The sequence below is a fragment of the Cherax quadricarinatus genome, chromosome 85 (assembly GCF_038502225.1).
Source record: "Cherax quadricarinatus isolate ZL_2023a chromosome 85, ASM3850222v1, whole genome shotgun sequence".
NCBI lineage: Eukaryota > Metazoa > Arthropoda > Malacostraca > Decapoda > Parastacidae > Cherax > Cherax quadricarinatus.
The window spans coordinates 11,174,758-11,201,443 of NC_091376.1; the positions used below are offsets into that span (position 1 = coordinate 11,174,758).

General features: G+C 40.7%; 1 long non-coding RNA gene across 7 annotated transcripts in view; it reads left to right on the forward strand.

Moving 5' to 3' along the window:
• The window catches only part of LOC138855214 (uncharacterized), a 102,138-nt gene that overhangs the window by 39,121 nt on the left and 36,331 nt on the right, over positions 1-26,686 (forward strand). For 5 of the 7 annotated variants that reach the window (XR_011394407.1, XR_011394408.1, XR_011394411.1 and 2 more), the window contains one exon: positions 4,781-4,966. This is a non-coding gene — a long non-coding RNA (uncharacterized lncRNA). Of the gene's footprint in view, positions 1-4,780; positions 4,967-8,462; positions 10,780-11,644; positions 13,893-26,686 lie in introns of those variants that run through there. The other 2 variants (XR_011394410.1, XR_011394409.1) reach the window with 2 other exon arrangements.

A 26,686-nucleotide genomic window follows, 5' to 3' on the forward strand; every position in this document is an offset into this window, starting at 1 on the left:
ACAACACGCATGGCTTACAGAGGAAGAATTCTGTTCCACTTCCCCATGGAGAACAACCCCATCTATAAATATATTAAACAACCACGGTGACATCACACATTCTTGTCTAAGGCCTACTTTTACCGGGAAATAATTTCCCTCTTTCCTTCGTACTCTAACTTGAGCCTCACTATCCTCGTAAAAACTCTTCACTGCTTTCAGTAACCTACCTCCTACACCATACACCTGCAACATCTGCCACATTGCCCCCCTATCCACCCTGTCATACGCCTTTTCCAAATCCATAAATGCCACAAAGACCTCTTTAGCCTTATCTAAATACTGTTCACTTATATGTTTCACTGTAAACACCTGGTCCACACACCCCCTACCTTTCCTAAAGCCTCCTTGTTCATCTGCTATCCTATTCTCCGTCTTACTCTTAATTCTTTCAATAATAACTCTACCATACACTTTACCAGGTATACTCAACAGACTTATCCCCCTATAATTTTTGCACTCTCTTTTATCCCCTTTGCCTTTATACAAAGGAACTATGCATGCTCTCTGCCAATCCCTAGGTACCTTACCCTCTTCCATACATTTATTAAATAATTGCACCAACCACTCCAAAACTATATCCCCACCTGCTTTTAACATTTCTATCTTTATCCCATCAATCCCAGCTGCCTTACCCCCTTTCATTTTACCTACTGCCTCACGAACTTCCCCCACACTCACAATTGGCTCTTCCTCACTCCTACAAGATGTTGTTCCTCCTTGCCCTATACACGAAATCACAGCTTCCCTATCTTCATCAACATTTAACAATTCCTCAAAATATTCCCTCCATCTTCCCAATACCTCTAACTCTCCATTTAATAACTCTCCTCTCCTATTTTTAACTGACAAATCCATTTGTTCTCTAGGCTTTCTTAACTTATTAATCTCACTCCAAAACTTTTTCTTATTTTCAACAAAATTTGTTGATAACATCTCATCCACTCTCTCATTTGCTCCCTTTGCTTCACCACTCTCTTAACCTCTCTCTTTTTCTCCATATACTCTTCCCTCCTTGCATCACTTCTACTTTGTAAAAACTTCTCATATGCTAACTTTTTCTCCCTTACTACTCTCTTTACATCATCATTCCACCAATCGCTCCTCTTCCCTCCCGCACCCACTTTCCTGTAACCACAAACTTCTGCTGAACACACTAACACTACATTTTTAAACCTACCCCATACCTCTTCGACCCCATTGCCTATGCTCTCATTAGCCCATCTATCCTCCAATAGCTGTTTATATCTTACCCTAACTGCCTCCTCTTTTAGTTTATAAACCTTCACCTCTCTCTTCCATAAATACTTGTGTACGTATAGCAGAGGTGCTAGAATTAGAAGCTATCTGTGCTGTTCAACTTTATTCAAGCTTGTTAGCTGCTTTATGACAGTTTCCTCAACTTGTGTATTAAAGTACACATAGAGTAAATTGTAGTAGCAGGTTGGTAGACAGCAACCACCCAGGGAGGTACTACCGTCCTGCCAAGTGAGTGTAAAATGAAAGCCTGTAATTGTTTTACACGATGGTAGGATTGCTGGTGTCCTTTTTTCTGTCTCAAACATGCAAGATTTCAGGTACGTCTTGCTACTTCTACTTACACTTAGGTCACACTACATATACGTGTACAAACATATATATATATATACACACACACACCCCTCTGGGTTTTCTGCTATTTTCTTTCTAGTTCTTGTTTTTGTTTATTTTTCTCGTACCTCCATGGGGAAGTGGAACAGAATTCTTCCTCTGTAAGCCATGCGTGTTGTAAGAGGCGACTAAAATGCCGGGAGCAAGGGGCTAGTAACCCCTTCTCTTGTATAAATTACTAAATTTAAAAAGAGAAACTTTCATTTTTCTTTTTGGGCCACCCTGCCTTGGTGGGATACGGCCTGGTTACCTGATATGAGGATGAGGAATAAGATGGGGGCAAGTATTGTGCCTTGTGGAACAGAGCTCTTCACTATGGCAGCCTCCGATTTAACTCTGTTGACCACTACTCTTTGTGTTCAATTTGTTAGGAAGTTGAAGATCCATCTCCCCACTTTCCTAGTTATTCCTTTAGCACGTATTTTGTGCGCTATTATGCCATGACCGCATTTGTCAAACGTTTTTGCAAAGTCTTTGTATATTACATCTGCTTTCTGATTTTCTTCTTAGTCGACTGGTGTGGGTGTTATCCTGGGACACTGACCTAATTTTCTTGAAATACTCAGCATAAAAAGCGGCTTTCTATACAGTAGTATGTCACTGATGTCAGCTATGTCTGTATCCCATGTACATGTACGTGTAGTACATGGGCCACCCTGCCTTGGTGGGATACGGCCTGGTTAGTAAATATATTATTATTATTATTATTATTATTGTTGGGTTATCTTATTGAAACTTGGGCAATGTATGATGGAAAGATACTTCTTAACATATACCAAAAATGAAAGAACTCAGACCATAAATAGCGGAGTTCACTTCTCAGCCATTAGCGGCCGCTTAGCGGCATACACCTACCATCCGACTTACGACCGAGTTCGGTTCCGAGAAACCGGCCGTAAGTCGAAATGGTCGTAAGTCGAATTTTACTACTGAATATCAACAAAACATTTTTGTAATGACTTTATTTTATTGTTTTATTTTGGTATTTCATGTTTTACTTTACTTTTTATGTTGTTAGTACTGTATTTTATACTGTAAGGTTTAGGATAAACACTGTGTACAACACAAATAGTTGTTTATTTCCCAGAAATTTGGCATAAAAAAACACGGTCGTAAGTCGAGTGGTCGTAAGTCGAGCAGGTCATAAGTCGGATGGTAGGTGTATTTTCGTATGGTTTTTATGGTTATATTCTCATTTTTTCGGTCTCATTTGATAGAATGAAAGATATATTACAGAAATAGATACGATTTTGACTGCTTTCATGATGAAAAGTACCTTGAAATTGCGCTCACAGTATCGAAAATGTTCTATTCTTTAGCAAAGCTCAATAGTAAACAAATGACGTCACTGTCCAACACCTGTCCGCCTGCCAATCCAAATTCCAATATGCATTCAAGAATGGGTTAACATTATTTATACAATTATTACAATAATGCAGCAGTCTGCATAGCAGTAAATCTTCTATTTTTTTTTTTTTTTTGGAATAAAAATTCCAAATGGTAAGCAAGAGTAATATAAGAGGGGCCTGTAGCCATGACTAATGAACAGAGAAAATGTTATTTTAGTGCCAGGAATGTCTGCATTGTTTATTCTGGATCCTATTTTGAAATTGGCATCTGTTGAAATTTGTGTGAAATCGGCCAAATTGCCAATTTCTGACCACTTTATTGGGTAGTTGAAATAAGTGAATGGGCGGTTTCTTGTACTCAATTGACAGACTGGAAGTAAATAAATTTATTCAGGTATACACAGATACAGTTATATAGATTATCATACATAGCAGTGTATGTATAGAGAACCTGGGATAACCCAAAAAAGTCAGACAAAGTGACTTATTTCCAGTACTTGGTTTGGGCTTGCCATATATGATTTTTGGTAAATATCTTTTTTTCTCGGTTGTTTGCTGGGCTATCTCATTGAAACTTGGGCAATGTATGATGGAAAGATGCTTCCTAACGTACAACAAAAATAAAAAAGACTGACGATAAATAAGGGAGTTCACTTCTCAGCCATTAGCCGCCTCTTTGCAATATATTTTCGTATGGTTTTTATGGTTGTATTCTCATTTTTTTGGACTCATTGGACAGAATGGAAGATATATTACAGAAATAGACATGATTTTGATTGTTTTCATGACGAAAAATACCTTGAAATTGAGCTCAAAGTAGCAGAAATGTTCGATTTTTGCCGATGTTCAATGAACTTTGTATAAGTCAAGTTGGTTAATTTTATTAAGTGTATTCTAACCTAACCACTCTGTAATCTGGCAGACTCAGTAATCCGGCACACTACAGGCCCCAATGATGCCTTATTTGTGATGGTGGACCTGTATAAGACAATTAATGAGCCCAAGACATAACATATTACTTTAAGAGTAGAGAGACTATCAGTGATTTTAATGTGTACCTGCATGCCAGCACACTGTGTAAGTATATTTAGGTACAGGTACACATAAGTATAATTACCAGAGTACATATGTAAAATATTCAATAACTTTAAAACACTTGAAATTCTGGAAAGTTTCCAGATATTATAGAGAGATGAGCTCATAGCTCATGGAGAATGTAAACAAACTGACGGGGGGGGGGGGTAATGCCATATTTGAAAGACCACTCGCTGTATACCAAGTTTTGGTTCTAATTTGAAATCTCTGAATTAGTGGAACGCCGTAAGGCTTGGCCCCACTACACCTGTACACTAGTACACCTGTGCACCTGTACACTATTCAGATGTCAGCTTGTAAGTCCTCATAATAATTTAATGATTTATTCTAGACTTTGTTAATAATAATTAGGCCTATTTTATTTCTATTGGTCATGAGATCCTGACTGAATAAGAGACACCTGACTGTCTTGAAAAAGGCACTGGACAGGTACCTAAAGTCAGTACATGACCAGCCAGTCTGTGGTTCGTACATCAGTCTATGTGCAGCCAGCAGTAACAGCCCACTTGATCAGGCCCTGATCCACCACGAGGCCTGGTCATAGACCAGACCATGGAGGTATTGACCCCCAAAACCCTCTTCAGGTATACCCAGAACCTAAAAATGACAGTGTTTTGTGCTGAATAACTTGTTTTCTTATCTTACAGAAATTATTGACTACCATGTTACCAACACATGAAGAGATGCACAAGATTCAAGAAGCCACCATTTGCAACCCATACCTTCCTCTGGGGTCAGCAGAACAGTTTCTTATGATACTGTCATCCATATCTGAACTTCCCGCCAGATTAAAACTCTGGATCTTTAAGCTAGACTATGAGAACATGGAGAAGGTAATAACAAACAGGGTAATTTTTGTCCATTTCATCAAAATTTGCTTTGACATTTAGCTGATAACTGACATGGTTGCTCTGCCTGTGTTACTCTCTGAGACTTCCACCTTTATTGCAGAATTTTTTAACTGCATTTCCCCTTATTCCCCTTCCTATTCTGTTCATGTCCTCCCCTTAACACCTCCACCTCTTCTGTTCTGAAATCTTGTTCACCTCTGCTATATTCCATTGAATGAACCGTGTGGGTTTAGCACTTCCCATGAATATAATAATAGTTATGCATGGAAATGCTTCTTCACACCATAAAAATAAAATAAAATATTTATTTCTTTATTAAGATTACAATATGTGTTTATATATAGTATGAATGGAGCAAAGAAAACCACTATCATGCCGAGGCATTTCAGGCAGACTTTACCTAATACTTATAGACTACTTAAGTCTACGCAGGTGAAGAGTGGTAGAATACAAATAGTCAATCTTCACTCTATTGTTAATATGAGAAATTATAAGAAATTCTACTTGCCTGAATTACATTAGTGGCTTTCTTTTGTGCCTAGCAACGTTTTATTGCATATAAATTACATTATTTTAGGTAGTAGGTTGGTAGACAGCAGCCACCCAGGGAGGTACAACCATCCTGCCAAGCGAGTGTAAAACGGAAACCTGTACAGTAGGGCCCCACTTATACGGCAGGTTAGGTTCCAGGCTACTGCCGGAAAGTGGACATTGCAGGAAAGCAGAACGCCATTTCTTTCCAATTATAAATGTCAGATAAGTTTACACTAACATATATTAAGTTAGCAGTAGAACAAGGCATTAAAAAACAATAAAAAGGAAAATACACACACAATACACTCATTACTTACCTCAAAATGTTTGTAGTCTTAATGTAGAGTGAGAAGTGAGTAACGTTTATTGTAAGAAGTTAGGTGTGATAGGTATGGTAGCCAGCCAGGCCACTCCACCCCACCTACACATACTTCAACATTTAACCCTTTGACTGTCGCAAGCCCCTTTCTGAAACTGTTATTCTATGTCTCAAAAATTTTTGAAAAAAAATTATTTTATCTTACGAATTGATAGAGAATCTTTTCCCAATGGTAATGATACCAAAAGTACGAAATTTGTTAAAAAATTCACGGAATTACGCTCCCGCGAAGTTAGCAGTCTCGGCGACATATACTCATCGGTGATTTCACCTACTTTGAGCCCTGTGTTTGGCCAATTCCATTGTTCCAGTTGACCATACTCATAGCTGTTTCTTTAGAACTCCATTTTTTTTCTATCAGTTGAGTACAAGAAACCACCCATTTACCGATTTGAACTACCCAATACAGTGATCAGAAATTGGCAGTTTGGCCAATTTCATGCAAATTAAAAAAAATGCCAATTTCAAAATAGGGTCCAGAATAAACAATGTAGACATTCTTGGCACTAAAATAACATATCCTCTGTTCATTAGTCATGTCTCTAGGCCCCTCTTATATTACTATTGCTTTCTATTTTGATTTTTTATTCATACAAAAAAATACAAAATTTACTGTTATGCAGACTACTGCATTATTGTAAAAATGGTATAAATAATATCAGTGCACTAGTGAAAGAATATTAGACTCCCCAGTTGAAGTGTATTGGACGTATGGTGTGATTTGCTTACTCCTGAACAATGGTAAAAATCGAACATTTCCGCTACTTTGAGCTCAATTTCAAGGTCGTTTTCATCATGAAAGTAAGCAAAATTATCTCTATTTCTGTAATATGTTTTCCATTTTATCACCTGAGACCATGAAAATGAGAATACAGCAATAAAGACTGTACGAAAATACACCTCAAAGTCGGCATTTTAATAAAAAAAAACGGCCAGAGTTTTTTTTTTCTCATTATACACTGCGTGCTGCAGGATTTTTTTATGTGGTGCACACTGACCACACAGACCCATTCTCTCACATGTGGGCCTACCAGCTTTCTGCCGCTTGATTTGAAGCCGCTAGAATTTACGTGTATAATACATCAGAAACAGTGGCGCGCAAGACGTATATATACGACCGAAACAGTCAAAGGGTTATTAAATAGGGACACTTCCCTTGTTTTCTTTTTAGTCTTTACACTTGTTAACATTTCCTTGTGTTCTGTCTAATTGTATGCATGGTGAATTATTTTTATTTATTTTTATTAACACATCAGCCGATTCCCACCAAGGTAGGGCGGCCCGAAAAAAAAAGAAACTTTCATCATTCACTCCATCACTGTCTTGCCAGAGGGGTGCTTTATACTACAGTTATAAAACTGGAACAACACCTCTCCTTCAGAGTGCAGGCACTGTACTTCCCATCTCCTGGACTCAAGTCCAGCCTGCCAGTTTCCCTGAATCCCTTCATAAATGTTACTTTGCTCACACTCCAACAGCATGTCAAGTATTAAAAACCATTTGTCTCCATTCACTCCTATCAAATACGCTCACGCATACTTGCTGGAAGTCCAAGCCCCTAGCACACAAAACCACCTTTACTCCCCTCCCTCCAACCTTTCTTAGGCTGACCCCCACCCCGCCTTCCCTCTACAGATTTATACACACTCGAAGTCATTCTGTTTTGTTCCATTCTCTCTCTGTCTGAACGACCTCAACAGCCCCTCCTCAGCCCTCTGGATAATAGTTTTGGTAATCCTGCACTTCCTCCTAATTTCAAAACTACGAATACTCTGCATTATATTCACACCACACATTGCCCTCAGACATGACATCTCCACTGCCTCCAGTCTTCTCATTGCAACATTCATCACCCATGCTTTACACCCATATAAGAGTGTTGGTATAACTATACTCTCGTACATTTCCCTATTTGCTTCTTCGGACAAAGTTTTTTGTCTCCACAGACTCCTAAGTGCACCACTCACCCTTTTCCCTTCATCAATTCTATGATTCACCCTATAAACCCATCTGCTGACACTTCCACTCCTAAATACCTGAATACATTCATCTACTCCATACTCTCTTCCTCCAATCTGATATCCAATCTTTTTGTTGTCCTCCTCACCTTACTCTTTCCTATATTCATTCTGAATTTTCTTTTACATACCCTACCAAATTCATCCAGACAAAACATACAAGCATTATGCATCACATGTGCATATTTAAAGTTTCCATCTTCAGTTCCCTTGGAGCTGATTATTACATTCTGCTTGATACCTCTAGCATCATTGATATTCCTCTTGGGTGCCAAGTTGAATGTCCAGAATAGAGATGATGTGAGAAAAAAGATCCAAAATACTTTGATGACACTGTGAAAGGAACAAGACAAACCCAACTTGTGTTGGAGGGAAGGAAATCAACTATGCAAACTTAAGTGATTTTTACATATAACTTGAGTATTCTGTGCCTACAAAGTTTTTTCAAATGGTAATCAAGAAAAGAATTCAGTTAATCAGTTGTATTTACACAGAAGCCAAACTACAAGTTTGAGTCCATATTATCTCATTTTTTAATCTATTTCAGTGTTAACTCTGTAGCTGACATCTTGATCAAGCTCTAAAAATCTTACCTTAAATTTGGAAACTACATGAACCTCCTGTACTTCACCTCTTGTTTGAGCTCTAATAATCTTGCCTGTAAATTCTAACCCATGTTACATTCAATTTAAGCCTAGAGGTCTCCCTCACTAGTATAGAATTTAATTCAGAATAGGCTCATTGGATTTGCCACACTCAAATTGCTTTCTTTTATATGAATATAAACCCACAGACTGCTTTTTGAAGAGGTATCCCTCAGATGGTACCTCACCACCACAATAATGTACACTGAACACCAACTTTCTGATGGTACCTCACCACCACAATGATGCACACTGAACACCAACCTTCCGATGGTACCTCACCACCACAATGATGCACACTGAACACCAACTTTCTGATGGTACCTCACCACCACAATGATGCACACTGAACACCAACCTTCCGATGGTACCTCACCACCACAATGATGCACACTGAACACCAACCTTCTGATGGTACCTCACCACCACAATGATGCACACTGAACACCAACCTTCCGATGGTACCTCACCACCACAGTGATGCACATTGAACACCAACCTTCTGATGGTACCTCACCACCACAGTGATGCACACTGAACACCAACCTTCCGATGGTACCTCACCACCACAGTGATGCACATTGAACACCAACCTTCTGATGGTACCTCACCACCACAGTGATGCACATTGAACACCAACCTTCTGATGGTACCTCACCACCACAATGATGCACACTGAACACCAACCTTCCGATGGTACCTCACCACCACAGTGATGCACACTGAACACCAACCTTCCGATGGTACCTCACCACCACAGTGATGCACACTGAACACCAACCGTCCGATGGTACCTCACCACCACAATGATACACACTGAACACCAACCTTCTGATGGTACCTCACCACCACAGTGATGCACACTGAACACCAACCTTCTGATGGTACCTCACCACCACAATGATGCACACTGAACACCAACCTTCTGATGGTACCTCACCACCACAGTGATGCACACTGAACACCAACCTTCTGATGGTACCTCACCACCACAATGATGCACACTGAACACCAACCTTCCGATGGTACCTCACCACCACAATGATGCACACTGAACACCAACCGTCCGATGGTACCTCATCACCACAGTGATGCACACTGAACACCAGCCGTCCGATGGTACCTCACCACCACAATGATGCACACTGAACACCAACCTTCTGATGGTACCTCACCACCACAGTGATGCACACTGAACACCAACCGTGCGATGGTACCTCACCACCATAGTGATGCACACTGAACACCAGCCGTCTGATGGTACCTCACCACCACAATGATGCACACTGAACACCAACCGTGCGATGGTACCTCACCACCACAATAATGCACACTGAACACCAACAATTTTGATTTGCTAAGTACAAAGATAGCCACTATCATGCCCAGGCATTTTGGGCAAACTTATCCTAATACATAGTAACTAATTAAAACTAGATAAGATAATAGTACATAGTAAATATATAAAAACTAAACAAGGAATAGTGGTTACCTGTTTTACAATCTTATTTGAACTTAATAAAGCTTATTTAAACTTAGTACAAAATCTAACTTACAAGTAATGGTGGAGGTGGTAATATTTTATAGAATGGCAGAATTAAAAGCCAGGTCACATAAAATTAATTAGAAGATGTTTTGGCAGATTTGGTTAATATTGAGAAAGAAGATGAATTTTATGGATTGGCAGAATTAAGAGCCTAGAGGTCACATAATAAAACTAGTTAGCAGATGTTTGGTTGATTTGGTTAATATTGTGAGATAAGATGATTTTTTAGCAAAGTCCAAAATTTATAAGCTGTCTGGGGATCTTTGACCTGTTCCGGTAGCGAGTTCCAGATCTTCAGGCCTTTCATGTGCATAGCGTTCTTGCATAGTGAGAGTCTGACTCGAGGGAAGTTGAAAAGTGCCTTATGCCTTGTATTGTGCCTGTGCATTCTGTTGTAACTGTCGAGGAGTGGTTTTAGGGAAGGGTTTACAGTGGAGTTTAATGTTCTGTGTATGTAGTAGGCACAATAATAAGAGTGTATGTCTTGTATGTTTAGCAAGTGGTGGGGTGTGCTGTCTAGCACAGTAGCAGTAACAGTGTGTTAGTGCTTAATTGTAGCCAGAGTCCCTATTTTCTTTTTTACCAGTACAGTTTGCACGAAAATTCAAATTGTTGTATAGAGAAATATCATAGACAGTGATTATTAGAATTTGGTTAATAAATGTATGTATATTTATTTATGTAATTTACCCAAATGAGGTCAAAATGAAAATCTCAGTGGTAATGAATGCTCAGTTGCACCAAATATTATGAAAGTTATATTTTTTTAAACAAATAATTTTTAGTTTCTGTAATAAAATTTTAATTTGTAGGCACCATTTCTTAAGTTGGTAATAATGTAAAACAGGTAAGGATTCCAGTGGGTGGCAACACTATATCAACAATGACTGAAGTCAACACGACAACTGCACGTCCCTATGTCAACACCATTGTCACGTAACTTTTGGCCTAGTGTTCTATCTCGCTATCAATAATCGTCTCTGCTCGCAGTCAGTAGACATGTATTGTTTATGTTAGCAGGTTTATGAATTTTGATGACCAAGGTAGTGTTTTGTGATTTGTCATAACAATTAGTAGTGTACAATGTAATATTTATTAATATTTTTTTTATTAGAACTTATGATACCATAAACAGATACACTGGTACCTCAGTATACATCCACTTTGGAATAAGTCCAACTTGGTATACATCCTGTTTGGACATGAAAATTTTTGCTTGGTATGTGACCTTTCTTTGGAATATCGACTTGCGTACTAGAACTTATATGGGTCAAAATGAGTCATGACATCGTGTGCTACCCTTGTTTACAAAGCCAGGACTGCCCACATTTAATTTATCTAATACGTACACAGCTCTAATATACATTACTTAGGTTTGCATACTGTAACGCCCGCACTGTAACTTAATTTTTACGTGATTTTGTGTTTTGTCGTATAAATTTTTAGTAAATTCATTAACCATGAGTTCTAAGAAAGTTAATGAGAAGAACCAAGCAACGAAGGAAATGGTACAGCGGAGGATATTGTCTCTCTGGGCAGGTCCATGAGTCTGGATGTGTAATGGTGATGTGGAGGAGTTAGTGGAGGAGCTGACCACTGAAGAGTTACAGGAACTTGAGAAGGAGGAGCACAAGTCTAAGATGGATGCACTCTCTTCAGGCTCAGAAGAGGAGATAGAGGAAGTACCTACTTCATTAATCAAGGAAATCTTTGCCAAATAGATGGACGTCAAAAACTTTGCAGAGAAGTACCACCCCAACAAACCCCAAACAAGCCATAATAGCATTGTCTGGAATGATCACACCCCTCAAGGGAGGTTCCTTGATGCTGGTGAGGAGCTCTTGATCTAGGGAATTGGATCTGCACTCCAGTTCCCTGAATTGAGCCTGAATACCTTCCATCCCCCCACATGCTCTGTATAATCCTACGGGTTTAGCGCTCCCATGATTATAATAATAATAATGGAATGACCAAACTGTCACATTTCCAAAACATCCTGAGGAGAAGGCAGAAGCAAAGTTCTTTGGACCTGGTGAGCTTCAACCAGGTCGAAATAGGGAAAAGAGAAGGGGACTCTCCTTCCAAACAATAACATCTCCTCCTCCCTTCTCAGCACTATCCTGGTAGGCACTCGACTCTTTTCAGCAAAATAAAGTGAGGTTAAATTTGCATTTATTTCATCTAATTCTTTTGTATTTACATATTTTAGTGTTAAGCAGTGTTTAAATTATTTTTACAACCCCATCATTGTATAATATGCCAATAACAATAGGATTTTTTTCATGGGAACGATTAATCATTTTCCCTATACAATGGAACCTCGGCTTATGAATGCCCCACCATGCGAACTTTTCAGGATACGAACTGTCATTCGGTCGATTTTTTGCTTCTGGATACGAACGAAATTTGAAGGTGTGCACTTCCTCCTCAAGGGAGGTTCCTTAAATAAATAAATAAAATATTTATTTCTTTGCAAAGGTTACAATGTGTGTTTACATATAACATGATTGGAGCAAAGAAAGCCACTATCATGCCGAGGCATTTCAGGCAGACTTAACCTAATACTTATAGACTACTTAAGTCTAGACAGGTGAAAAGTAGTGGTTACCAATGTTTTGCTGATGGTGGTGCCAACTATTGCCAGCCTTTTATTATTATTATTAGTAGTAGTAGTAGTACATACATGGTGAGGGGCTCTTGATCTATGGAATTGGATCTGTGTTTCAGTTCCCTAAATTAAGCCTGAATCAATATAATAATAATAATACGTATATAATAATAATGTACTATAATAATAATTATAATAATAGACGGCTTCAAAAGGCCGTCACTAGATGGCAGTGAATACCACAACAATGCGGGAGCAGTTATAGCCGCCTCCACTTGTCACATAATGACATATTTTATTCTAGAGTATATATCAGGTTTCTATGTTATTTATATTGTTTATTATGTCATATTAGAGCAATTGTGATAGATAAATAAGCTGTAGAGTTGATATTAGCTCTATATTTAAGTGTATTTTTCCTCTGAGAGCAGGAATTCCACTGGAAAGGATTAATGGCTTTTCAGTTAATTTAAATGAAGAAAGTTGACTCGGCATACGAACAAATCAGGATACGAACAAGGTCACAGAACAGATTAAGTTCATAAGCCGAGATTCCACTGCATTTGAAAGTGCTCATATAATGATATAAATCTTTGGCAGTTTTCTATTAGTTTTATATTCCATTTTTTGTGACTTTTTTTTTGTGTTGTGGTCTTCATGAGTAACAATGTTAAAGTTATATTTATTTATTTATTTATTTAAAAATTTGAGCACACATACAGAGGTACAAAAATACAGATAAGAGCAGCATGCCAAAGCCACTTATACTATGCATAGCATTACGGGCTGGCTTAAAATTAACTTAAGATGAACTAAGCAATGATGACATCAGTGATAATACTTTAATGTAAACAGATTACTATAAAGCACAAGTGAGTATTACAAAGACAGGTCATATGGTTGTATGCATTGTTGTACATTCAGTAGAATGGAGTATTCTGTTAGGTAGTGTATTTAAAAAATAATAAAGTTAGATTGGGTTTTAGGTTTAACATTTATGTGATATAATTGTGAGAAACATTTAAGATATACAATTTATAAGGTTCAGTTATTCAGTATTTATTTGGTTTTGGGTGAGTAAGTGATCTTTGAGAAGAGACTTGAATTTATAAACAGGTAGTGTTTCTTTTATATTTACAGGTAATGAGTTCCAGATTTTAGGGCCTTTTATGTGCATTGAGTTTTTGCATAGTGTGAGATGGACACGAGGAACATCAAAGAGTGATCTGTGCCTTGTGTTATGGTCATGTGTTCTGTTGAGGTTGGCAAGGAGATGTTTGAGGGGAGGGTTAATATCAGAGTTAAGTGTTCTATGTATGTAATAGGTGCAGTAATAAGTATGAATGTTTTGTATGGTGAATAGGTTTAGTGTATTGAATATTGGTGGAGTGTGCTGCCTATAGTGAGAATTTGTTATCATTCTAACTGCAGGTACTACAGGTACTCCTCATATAAGAACCTACCTGTTTAAAGACCACTCAGACTTATGACCAGCTCTCCAACCAGTCAGTATTGTAAGCTGTACCAGAAGTTTAGTCATGGAAACGGCAAAGCATCTCAGAATCAAGCATCTCATTTCTCATCGACCCTTAGTCGGTCGGTATTCACTAACTATAGTTAGTCAAGTCAGTAAGTCAAGTCACTATAGTCAGTCAGTCAGTCAGTCCCATCTCTGGCAACCCCCCCCCCCTCCCACTCTTCATAGATCTAAACTTACTCCCTGTTCAGAACATCCACACTTACTACTGTGCAATCTACATCTACAGGACCTTAAATTCCAATATTAACCTTGACCTAAAACCCTTGATAGTTGTGACAGAACCCACAGGCATAACATCAGACACAAACATCTCTATGACATTCCATGTGTCCGACTAAACCTTTACAAAAATTCAGTGTATGTCAAAGGCCTTAAAATCTGGAACACCCTACCTGAAAACTCGAGAACTGCAGACATATTCATCACCTTCAAAACTACCGTTAGAAAACATCTTATCTCCCTAATACACCCCGTCAACTAACTACATGAAAACCACCTGGTGGTTCACACTTACACTCGCCCATTTGACTATAAACACAGAAATACGATCCTTAATCTTAAAATAATGAATCCTAACTAGTCATAAGTTTGCCTGTGATACTCCAATATAGAAACTATGTATTGTGCCAAAACAAAAGCATTAACATTGCTAAACTCACAAACTATAATTTAGTCACTTAGCCCTAATACCAACTTACTCCATAATTTGTAATAATTTAGAGTTAAGAATTAATCTAAGTCTGCCCGAAATGCCTAGCCATGCTAGGTGTCCTAGTGGCCCCCTCTGTAATTAGTATTTTATAACGTGTAAACCACACAATATCCAAAATCTGTAAACCCCACATTGTAATCCTTATAGAGAATAAACTTGATTGACTGATTGATCAGTAAGTCACTCAATAGAGCCAGTCAGTCAAGTCAGTATAGTCACTTAGTAGGTCAGTCAGTCCAATTAGTAAGTCAGTCAAGTCAATAAGTCAAGTCAGTCAGCCTGTTTATTCTAGTAAACATACACATAAATACAGTTAAATAAATTGCCATACATAGCAGCGTATGTAAACACTGCATGTAGTGACTAGTCTTCAGGAAATCAACTAAGTTAATAATAAACACATAACTGACACTACTGTCACTGACAGTAGTCAGTGACAGTAGTGTCAGTGTAAGTTACTGAGCAGTGGATGTGGAAAGGAATTTTAAGCAGAGGCGGCTCATGCGGGGGTTTTACAGCACCCCCTATTTTCTTTAACCCTTTGATTATATAATGTACAAGTATAAAGGAAGATTTAAAGGGAAAAAAAAGACATATTTAATGTTAGCAATAATACCGAGTGAAAATAGCGGGTGCTGCAGTTCCACAGCACCCTCTCATGAGCCGCCACTGAATTTAAGCTTGACATCTCTGAGTGGACATCTTTTCAGTATAAATGTTACAAACCTCGACTTTTATTCACTATGCACCTCTTCAAGGGGGGCTCCTTGGCGTGGTGAAGAGGCTCTTGGTCTGAGGAATTAGCCCTGTCGGTCTTCTTCCTCAGACCGAACCTAATTACCCCCCATTCTCCCCTCCCCTATCCCATCCTCCCCATCCTCCCCTTTTTCCATTCCTCCTCCTCCTCCTCACCCCTCCCTTTTGCCCTTCCTCTTTTTAGCCTTCGTGATTTCTCCCACAGGCGCGCTAGTTCCTAGGTAGGGGAAAGGACACCGGGGTCCATCCCATTCCGTTGAGGTTTCTTGGCGGTGGCGTAGTTTGCCGTGGAATCTGGATTGCCTAGGGATGTCCCGATCCCTCTCCGGTATCCCGGAGTAGCTTTGGGTGTCTTTTGGGCGACGGGTGTATCTCTGGAAGCCACCTTTCGGATTCCGGGGGTGGTGGCTGAAGGAGGTATGCTTTGTGGCGGATATCCGGCCGCCCTCTCTTTTGTCCACCGAGGTAGCTCGGCAGATGTGAGGTTGCTATCCCAGATTGCTGGTTTACTGGCATGAAGGGTAGGGTATGGCATGGGTTCCATGCTGCATCTGCGCTACTAGCGGTGTCGAGTCCTCTTGGGCGCGGAGGGAGATTTCTGGCCCTTTCATTCCTCCTAGGAACTATCCCTCCCCGGTCCCCCCTTTTTTTTTCTTTTTTTTATTTTTATTTTCTTTTCTTCTTTCTTTTTTTTTCTTAAAAACAAAAAGAAAGAAGTAACCTAACCATGGCAGCCCTAGTCCATGAACCTAGTACCCCCGGGCCCCTTCTTGATACCGCACCCCGTTCTGACCCCGCCTCGTCTTTGGACCACTCTTCAGACATTCCTCATGCCTCTGTACCTATTGCCGGTGCTGTTTCCTCACCCGCTTCAGGTACTGAGGCCTCGACTGACTCCTTCGATTTATCAGACCTTCGCTCTCCTCTGACTATGCTTCCGGCCTCTCCCTCTACGGTGCGGCAATTTTCAAATCGCTGACCCGTTCCACGTCGGACCAACTCTGGTCCCACGCCTAAACGTCAACGACAATTACCTGCTGATGATACTTCTCCACCTTCTCGTTCTTCTCAGAAACGATCGACACGTCCTTCACTACCTTTCCACGCTCAGTTTCAGACTGAACAGTGGACTAAATTCTTCACTTTACGACCAACTTCCTCTACTGCCTATCTTTCTGACCATAGTATTGGCAAGGCACTCCTACGCCATGTTGGTAAAGATATTTCTTTTCATGCTCTTAAGAGCGGTACGCGCATCATTACCGTACAGAATGCTACCCAGGCTCGTGAGCTCTCTCGTCTTTCCCATATAGATACTGTTCCTGTCACCCTTGAAAAACATCATTCCCTCAATTCTTGTAGTGGTACCGTTATTCTGCCCCATACCATAGTTCAACAAAATTTCCAGACATGTGGCACCGACATTCTAGAACAGCTGGAACTCCAAGATCTCCCAATCCTCAAGGTAGACAATTACGTTCTTCCTGCCCGTGGGCGGAGACGATACCCTAGCAATGTGGCTCGTTTAACTTTTGACAGCCGAGAACTCCCATCCTCCGTTTATATAGCAGGACATCGGTTACAAGTTCGAAAGGTGATCCCTACACCACAACAGTGTAGAAATTGCTGGCGATTTGGCCATCCAGCGAAATATTGCAGATCTATCGCCGAATGCCCAGTCTGTGGTGCCGATGACCATTCTAATACGTCTTGCAATCGATCTCCCTCTTGCCTTAACTGTCATGAGGCTCACCCTTCGTACTCTCGCCGTTGTCAGGTCTATTTAAACGAGCGGGAAATCCGTTACCTCAAAGAGACAGAAGGTCTCCCTTATGCCATGGCAGTTTCTCATCTCCGCCTCCAAGGGAGACTCCCACGTGTTTCTTATTCCCGTGTTTCAAAACGTCCCCCCACTTCTGGTATCCCATCTTCTACACCCACCTCTGTGGTTACCTCTCCCATACTCACTCCTGTATCTAATCCTTTTGCTGTCCTCGGCTCAGACGTCCCTACTTCAACGCCTCAGTCTAATCTCGCTTCTTCGAGTTCTCTCTTACAAGCCTCAGTATCGACGAGACCTCGTACGACACCTCTTCCCAATCGTCCCTCTACTTCTCAAAAGTCAAAAAAAGGTCCGGTAACACCTCCTACCCATCTCCCACCTCCTCATTTTACCCTCCCTGTCTCTGTCCCTAGTTCTTCCCCTCTCACTGGCTCAGTTACAAGTGCAGAGGTTCACCCTCCTCCTCGTAATGTACCTTCCTCCCCTGTTCCCTCCCAAGTTTCTTCCTCTTCTGCCACCTCCCAGGTTCCTGTCTCTTCTGTCCCCTGCCACGCTTCTCCAGTTCCCTCCACCCTTTCGCCCCCCCCTACCTTGGTACAGTCCAATACAGTTCCAATCTTTACTCATCCTCCCCCTACCATTCCCAATATTGTCTCCCATACGACATCTCTGAATTCCGAAACACTTGAAGCAATCTCTGAATATATTGCAGAGACCAAACCATCAATGGACACTGATCCACCTTCCGCTCTTTCTCTCTCCTCTGCTCCATCTGCGCAACTCCTTTCTTCACAGCGCACCGTTCCTTCGCTGCTTGAACATTTTCCACTGCCTCCGCATGTGGACTTTTCTAACCCTTCTAGTCCGTAGGAACCCTTACCTGCGGATTTCAAGTATCTTTATCATTACCAATCATGGCCTTTTTACAGTGGAATATACGCGGCCTCAGGGGTAATCGGGGTGAGCTTCAGATGTTACTCTCCCAGTTTGCCCCTGTTGGTGTTTGCTTACAGGAACCAAAATTACACTCTGCTGTTATTTCTCACATCTCAGGCTATAATTTATTGTATTCTTCAGATCCTTTTCCTGATGGGACTTTTAATGAAAGTGCCCTTCTTCTCCGCACTGATATTCCGTACCATCAGCTATTTATTCATACTCCGCTGCATTACACAGCAGCCCGTATCCACTTACATAGGTGGTATACGCTCTGTTCTTTATATCTCTCTCCTTCTCGGGCATTATCTATTCCGGATTTTGCCTTCCTTGTTTCGTCATTACCGCCACCGATTCTGTTACTTGGTGATTTTAATGCCCACCATTTCCTCTGGGGAGGGTCTCACTGTGATTCCCGTGGAATTCAGTTAGAGGCTTTTCTTGCCACCCACCCCCTCCATGTTTTAAATACAGGTACTCACACCCATTTTGATCCTCGGACTCATACTCTCTCTTGCATCGATCTCTCAGTTTGCTCTTCCTCCGCCGCATTAGACTTTACTTGGTCTGTTCTCCCGGACTTACATGACAGTGATCATTTCCCAATCATTCTTACTTCCCCTTCATATTCGCCACCTCTTCGCACCCCACGCTGGCAATTTAATCGGGCAAATTGGAACCTTTACTCACACCTGACTGTTTTTAAAGAGGTTCCTTCTTCGTCCTCCATCGATGAGCTTTTACACCTCTTCTCGTCCTCCGTTTTCACCGCAGCTTCTCATTCTATACCCCAAACTTCGGGCAGGCATTCTCAGAAATGCGTGCCTTGGTGGTCTCCTGCTTGTGCTCGTGCAGTACGTTTGAAACGCGCTGCATGGGGCAGGTACCGGTACAATAGAACCACAGAGCGACTCCTTGATTTTAAACAGAAGCGTGCGATCGCTCGCCGTGTCATCCGTGACGCTAAACGCACTTGCTGGCGAGATTATGTCTCCACCATCACCTCTGCTTCCTCTATGAGTGCAGTCTGGAAAAAAGTACGAAAACTGAGTGGTAAATATTCTCCTGACCCGGCTCCTGTTCTGCGGGTTGCCGGTGTTGATATAGCAAACCCACTAGATGTTGCCAATGAAACTGGCAATCATCTGGTCCGTATTTCTCAGGGACTCCATCTATGCCCCTCATTTCTTTCCTCAAAGTCTGCCAGAGAGTTAGCACCCTTGGACTTTTCTTCTCTCAGAGAAGAACAGTATAATGTGCCTTTTACACTTCAAGAACTGGAGGCAACACTCTCAGCTTGTCGATCATCGGCAGCTGGGCCCGACGACATTCATATTCGTATGCTACAACATTTACATCAGTCAGCCCTTGCAGTCCTATTACGCCTTTACAATCTTATTTGGTCACAAGGAGTTCTTCCACAGCTGTGGAAATCCGCCATTGTTCTCCCTTTCCGCAAACCAGGCACTACGGGACATGAAACCTCCCACTATCGTCCCATTGCTCTTACCAGTGCAGTTTGCAAAGTAATGGAACGTCTAGTAAATAGACGTTTAGTGTGGTATTTAGAGACACACAACAGTCTCTCCACTCGTCAATATGGCTTTCGTAAGGGACGTTCTACCATAGACCCCTTACTGCGCTTGGATACGTATGTTCGTAATGCCTTTGCGAATAACCACTCAGTTATTGCCATATTTTTTGACCTTGAGAAGGCATATGACACAACTTGGAGGTATAATATTTTAGCCCAAGCCCACTCCTTAGGCCTTCGAGGCAATCTACCATCCTTCCTTAAGAACTTTTTAACTGACAGGCATTTCCGTGTTCGGGTTAATAATGTGCTCTCCCCGGACTTTGTCCAAGCTGAAGGTGTCCCCCAGGGATGTGTTCTGAGCACAACACTTTTTCTCCTTGCTATTAATGATTTGGCCTCTAGTCTTCCATCAAATATTTGGTCATCACTCTATGTTGATGACTTCGCTATTGCCTGTGCAGGCGCTGACTGTCACCTCCTTACAGTTTCTCTCCAGCATGCAGTCGACCGTGTTTCCAATTGGGCCACCACACATGGGTTTAAATTTTCCAGCACTAAAACCCACCAAATCACTTTCACTAGACGCTCTGTCATCTCTGATCATCCTTTGTACCTCTATGGCTCACGTATCCCTGAACGTGATACAGTCAAGTTTCTGGGCCTCCTCTTTGATCGTAGGTTATCCTGGAAACCTCACATTACCTCTCTGAAGGCAACTTGTCACAGCCGGCTGAACCTTCTTAAAACCCTTGCTCATCTTTCGTGGGGAGCTGATCGTCGAACCCTCCTTCACCTACATTCCACCCTTATTTTATCGAAACTTGATTATGGTGACCAGATCTATTCAGCGGCATCTCCTGCTACTCTCTCTAGCCTTAACCCCATTCATCACCAAGGATTACGTTTATGCCTTGGTGCTTTTCGCTCTTCCCCTGTCGAAAGCCTCTATGCAGAAGCGAACGTTCCATCCTTATCCGATCGCCGTGATGCCCATTGCCTGCGATACTATGTACGCTCTCATGATCTCCGCAATCCTTCCATTTATAGAATGGTCACTGATATTAGTAGACATTCTTTATTTGTTCGCCGCCCCTGCTTACTCCGTCCCTTCTCTCTTCGCCTTCATTCGCTCTTGTCTTCTCTTCAACTACCACCTTTCTATGTACATGTAGCATCTCACTTTTCCCTACCCCCCTGGGAAGTTCCAGCTGTTCGAGTCTGTTCTTTCTCCCTCCCTTGCTCGAAAGCCCAACTGTCTACGGTCGCTTCCCGCTCTCTTTTTCTTGACCACTTTCACTCTCATTCTCATGCCATTGCTGTGTACACAGATGGCTCTAAGTCTTCTGACGGCGTAGGATTCGCAGCAGTGTTTCCGGACAGCGTCGTACAAGGGCATTTACTATCTTCAGCTAGTATTTTTACTGCTGAATTATATGCCATCCTTACAGCACTTATCCGTATTGCATCTATGCCTGTGTCATCATTTGTGGTTGTCTCAGACTCCCTTAGTGCTTTACAGGCTATAAAAAAATTTGATACACCTCACCCCTTAGTCCTCCGTATCCAACTTTGGCTACGCCGCATCTTTACTAAGCATAAAGATATTGTTTTTTGTTGGGTCCCTGGTCATGTTGACGTACAGGGCAATGAACAGGCAGACACTGCTGCGCGGTCAGCAGTCATGACCTACCAGTTTCTTATAGAGGTATTCCATGTACGGACTATTTTGCTGTAATATCTTCCCACCTTCACACCCGTTGGCAACAACGTTGGTCTACTATGCTCGGCAACAAACTTCAGTCTATTAAACCGAGTATAGGTTACTGGCCGTCTTCTTATCACCAGTGTCGAGGTTGGGAGACTACTCTCTCCCGTCTTCGCATTGGCCATACTCGTCTTACTCATGGATATCTCATGGAGAGGCGTCTTGCTCCTCTCTGTGAGAATTGCCAAGCTCCATTATCAGTCAGCCACATTCTGTTGGACTGCCCACTTTATCAACGAGCACGCAGAATTTACCTCTGTCGTCGTCTTCGCCCCGCTGCTCTCTCTTTACCTTCCCTTCTCGCTGATGGACCCACCTTTCATCCGGACTCTCTCATTGACTTTTTGACAACGACTGACTTACTTCACAAATTCTGATACTTTCAGCCCTTTCTACTTGTATCTCTTGCTACCCTCTACCCCCGTACTATCCCCTGCCCCGCTGTTTTCTGTAACCTGCTGATCATCCCCCCTCCCTTCTGCCATCCAATTCCCTTGCTTCCTTCCCTACCCTGCAGCGCTGTATAGCCCTTGTGGCTTAGCGCTTCTTTTTGATTATAATAATAATAATAATATTCACTATGCACACACACACATCTTTACTTTCCTTGGTCCAGGTTTAATGCTTAGTTTGACAATATTATTATTACAGGAGGTCCCTGTTTTCATAGCTATTATGTTCCTGACCCTCACTGATAAGTGATAGTTGTTGGCGAGTGGAAAAGTCTTTTTTTATTTCAATATCGAAAGAGTCCGAAATGCCCGATAACATGTCAAACCCATTACAAACAATACATGGACACAGAGAGTATATATAGGTATATTGTGAGGTGCAAAGCATAATATAATCATTGTAGGTGGTGGTAGTAGTTGTACTATTACTACCACAACTACTACTGCTATTACCTACAATGTATTATGCTTTGCACCTCGCACTATACCTATATATACTGTGTGTCCTTGTTTGTAATGTCTTAACAAAGTTCCTGCAGAGTGAATTGTTGTTTTACAATAAAATGTTGCATTAGTTGCACTTGTGTCCTTATATCAAACACAACCTTAGACCTGTCCACTACATTATGTGGTTGTCACTTGACTTCATAGGTTACCTGATGCTGTCTCTTACCTCACTGTCATGTCATCACCTTTCTTGCCAGTATGTGTTGTTCTCAAGCCTGTGTTTGTTAGGATCAGTCCCAGAACACAAATATTTTCTAGATATTCACATTTGCTCGGGTCTCTCGACCACTTTCATGCGTCTACTGAAGTTGATGCTAGTGTTGGGCACTTGATGCAAGGAATTGGACTTTTTCCTCTCTTAGATCCTCTCAAGGAAGGTTCCTTGATGCTGGTGAGGGGCTCTTGATCTAGGGAACTGGATCTGTGCTCCAGTTCCCTGAATTGAACCTGAATACCTTCAGTCCTCCCCCCTACGTGCGCTGTATAATTCTATGAGTTTAGCGCTCCCCCTTAATTGTAATAATCCTATCTTGGATTGAATTGGCTGCCTTTCATTGACCCTTGTGGGTTTAGCTCTTAGTTATGATTATAAACAGCGCTGTATAGCCTTTGTGGCTTAGCGCTTCTTTTTATTATAATTGCCTCCCATTTCCCAGGCACACTATGACCTCTGTGGGTTTTGTGCTTCACCCTTGGTAACAGAAAAAGTAAAAGTTAATGAAAATGGCACCAGGCTGCCATCTACTGTAGGGAGAATAAATTAGTTAATTTTTTGCACAATAGATGATACTAAAAATTTATAAAAATGACACTGCCATCTATTGTTGGAATTACATATTAACCCTTAAACTGTCCAAACAGATCTATGTTCACATGCATAGTGCTCCAAAAGTAGATCTACATTTTTTTACATATTTTCCAATATAAAAAAAAGTTTTTTTACACGTTTTCAAATGTAAAAAAAGATTGTTTTTTTACAGTGAAATGTTGAAAAAAACATAGATCTAAGTTTGGACAGTTTAAGGGTTAAATTAGTTCATTTTTTGCATAATAGATGGTACTATAAGTTAATGAAAATGGGAGGAGAGATTATAAATATTTTTAATTCATTTTTTGCACACTAGATGGCACTGAGGATGAAACGGGCACTTGGATGCCATCTATTGGAATTATGCACTGTATAGTCCTTGTGGCTTAGCGCTTCTTTTTGATTATAATAATAATAATAATATTGGAATTATGAACTAAATCTTTAGTTCATTTTTTGCATAATAGATGGCACTAAGTTAATGAAAATGGGAGGATAAATTAGGGGAAACTAAGCTAAATATTTTTTCACTCTTTGCTCAATAGATGGCGAAAAAAAAAATTGAAAATGGGAGGATTAATTAGAGTAAAAATATTTTTAGTTCATAATTCTCTCACTAGATGGCATCTAAGTGCCATTTTCATTAGTAATTTTCAGTGCCATCTATTGTGCAAAAAAAAAAAGAATAAAAATTTAGTTCATAATTCTCACAATAGATGGCGCCGAAGTGCCATTCCTATTGTTAATTTTCAGCGCCATCTGTTGAGCAAAAAATAAACTAAAAATATTTAGTTTAGTCTCCCCTAGTTTATCATCCCATTTTCTAATTTTTTTTTCGCCATCTATTGAGCAAAAATTGAACTAAAAAAAATTTAGTTTAGTCTCCCCTAGTTTATCATCCCATTTTCTAATTTTTTTTTCGCCATCTATTGAGCAAAAAGTGAACTAAAAAAATTTAGTTTAGTCTCCCCTAGTTTATCATCCCATTTTCTAATTTTTTTTTCGCCATCTATTAAGCAAAAAGTGAACTAAAAAAAATTTAGTTTAGTCTCTTGTTTATCTTCCCATTTTCAATAACTTACAGCGCCATCTATTAATCAAAAACTGAACTAATTTAGTAAATTCCAACAATAGATGGCATCCAAGTGCTATTTTCTTTAGTAATTTTTAGTGTCATCTATTGTGCAAAAAATTAACTAATTTAGTTTAATCTCTCTTCCATAGATGGCAGCCTAGTGCCATTTTTCACTAACTTTTAGTGCCATTAGCAAAACTAGTGCTAATCCCACCTGGGTCACACAGTGCTGTCTCCCTGCATTAGATGGCACCCCAAATGCAGTGTAGTGACCTAATGACTCCAAGCACTATTTTCCTTATACAAGATGGCACCAAAGTGCAATGTTATAGGTGCCATCTGTAGTACTATTATAATCAAGGGGAAGCGCTAAACCTGTAGGACTATACAGTGCCTGTGGGGGATGTGGAAGGTATTAAGGCTTAATTCAGGAAACTAGAGGTCAAATCCAATTCCCTAGATCAAGAGCCCCTCACCAGCATCAAGGAACCTTCCTTGAGGGGATCTGTAGTTGTAGACACACAGACAGTAACTAACTTTATTAAGACAACATTGTATCAGAATTTGTGATGGATCATATCTGGTATACCTGGAGAGTGTTCTGGGGGTCAACACCCCCATGACCCGGTCTGTGACCAGGCCTCATGGTGGATCAGGCCCGATCAACCAGGCTGCTACTGCTGGCCACACGCAATCCAACATACCAACCACAGCCCGGCTGGTCAGGTACTGACTTTAGGTGCCTGTCCAGTGCCTGCTTGAAGACAGCCAGGGGTCTATTGGCAATCCCCCTGATATATGCTGGGATGTAGTTGAACAGTCTTGGGCCCCTGACACTTAATGTGTTCTCTTATAGTGCTAGTGACACCCCTGCTTGTCATTGGGGGATGTTGCACTGTCTGCCGAGTCTGTTGCCTTCATAGGGAGTGATTTTCATGTGCAAGTTTGGTACTAGTCCCTCTAGGATTTTCCAGGTGTATATAATCATGTATCTCTCCCTCCTACATTCTAGGGAGTACAGGTTTAGGAACTTCAAGTGTTCCCACAGTTTATAGGCTCGTGCCCACAGTTTATAGGCTGGAGAAACGTGTAAATATTAGAGAAGTATGGCAGTAGGCCTACTGGCCCATGCTAGGGTAAATCTTGAGGCACATTAACATGTTAGGTAGTGATGGTAGTAGGTAATGGTAGTGATGGTAGTAGGTAATGGTAGTTACTGGTAGTGTATCTGTTTCAATATTTATATTACGTATTTGTATTGTGCAGTGAAGAGTTTTTACGAGGATAGTGAGGCTCAGGTTAGAGTATGTAGGAAAGATGGAGATTAGGAAAGGTTGGAGGGAGAGGGTAAATGAGGTTTTGCATGCGAGGGGCTTGGATGTCCAGCGAGCATGCATGAGCGTGTTAGGAGCAAATGGTTTTTAGGACTTGACATGCTGTTGGAGTGTAAGCAAGGTAACAATTATGAAGGGATTCAGGGAAACCAAGAAGCTGGACTTGATTCCTGGAGATGGGAAGTGCACTCTGAAGGAGTTTTATAACTGTAGTGTAAGCACGCCTCTGGCAAGACAGTGATGGAGTGAATGATTACGAAAGTTTTTCTTTTTTGGGCTGCCCTACCTTGGTGAGAGACAGCCAGTGTGTTAATAAAAAATTATGGGAGGAGCACTAAACCTGTAGGGATTGTACAGCACCTGAAGGGGAGCTAGGGTAGAAGTACAGATCAAATTATTATAATCAAAAAGAACGTACAGATCAAAGCCCCTCACCAGCATCAAGATGCTTCAATATCCGTATTAAAGTTTTTTCCAGTTGTAGGTAGTCTTGGTTCTTTGTGCTTGTCTTATGTCACATAATTCTTTCATACTATATATTTCTGCATTTTTTTTCAACCCTCATTAACACTTTTGATTATAATAATTTTCCATTTTTATTATCAATTTTGAGTTAAGAATTTCATTGCATGGTTGTGGTAATTCTTGTGTTGGACAAACATTGGTTTAAGATGCATATTTATGCTCAATAATGCATTTACTTTAGTTTCTTGCAGTTTCTTCCAGATATATCTTTCTGAACTTTAGTGTTGTCATGTCTCAGGCAAG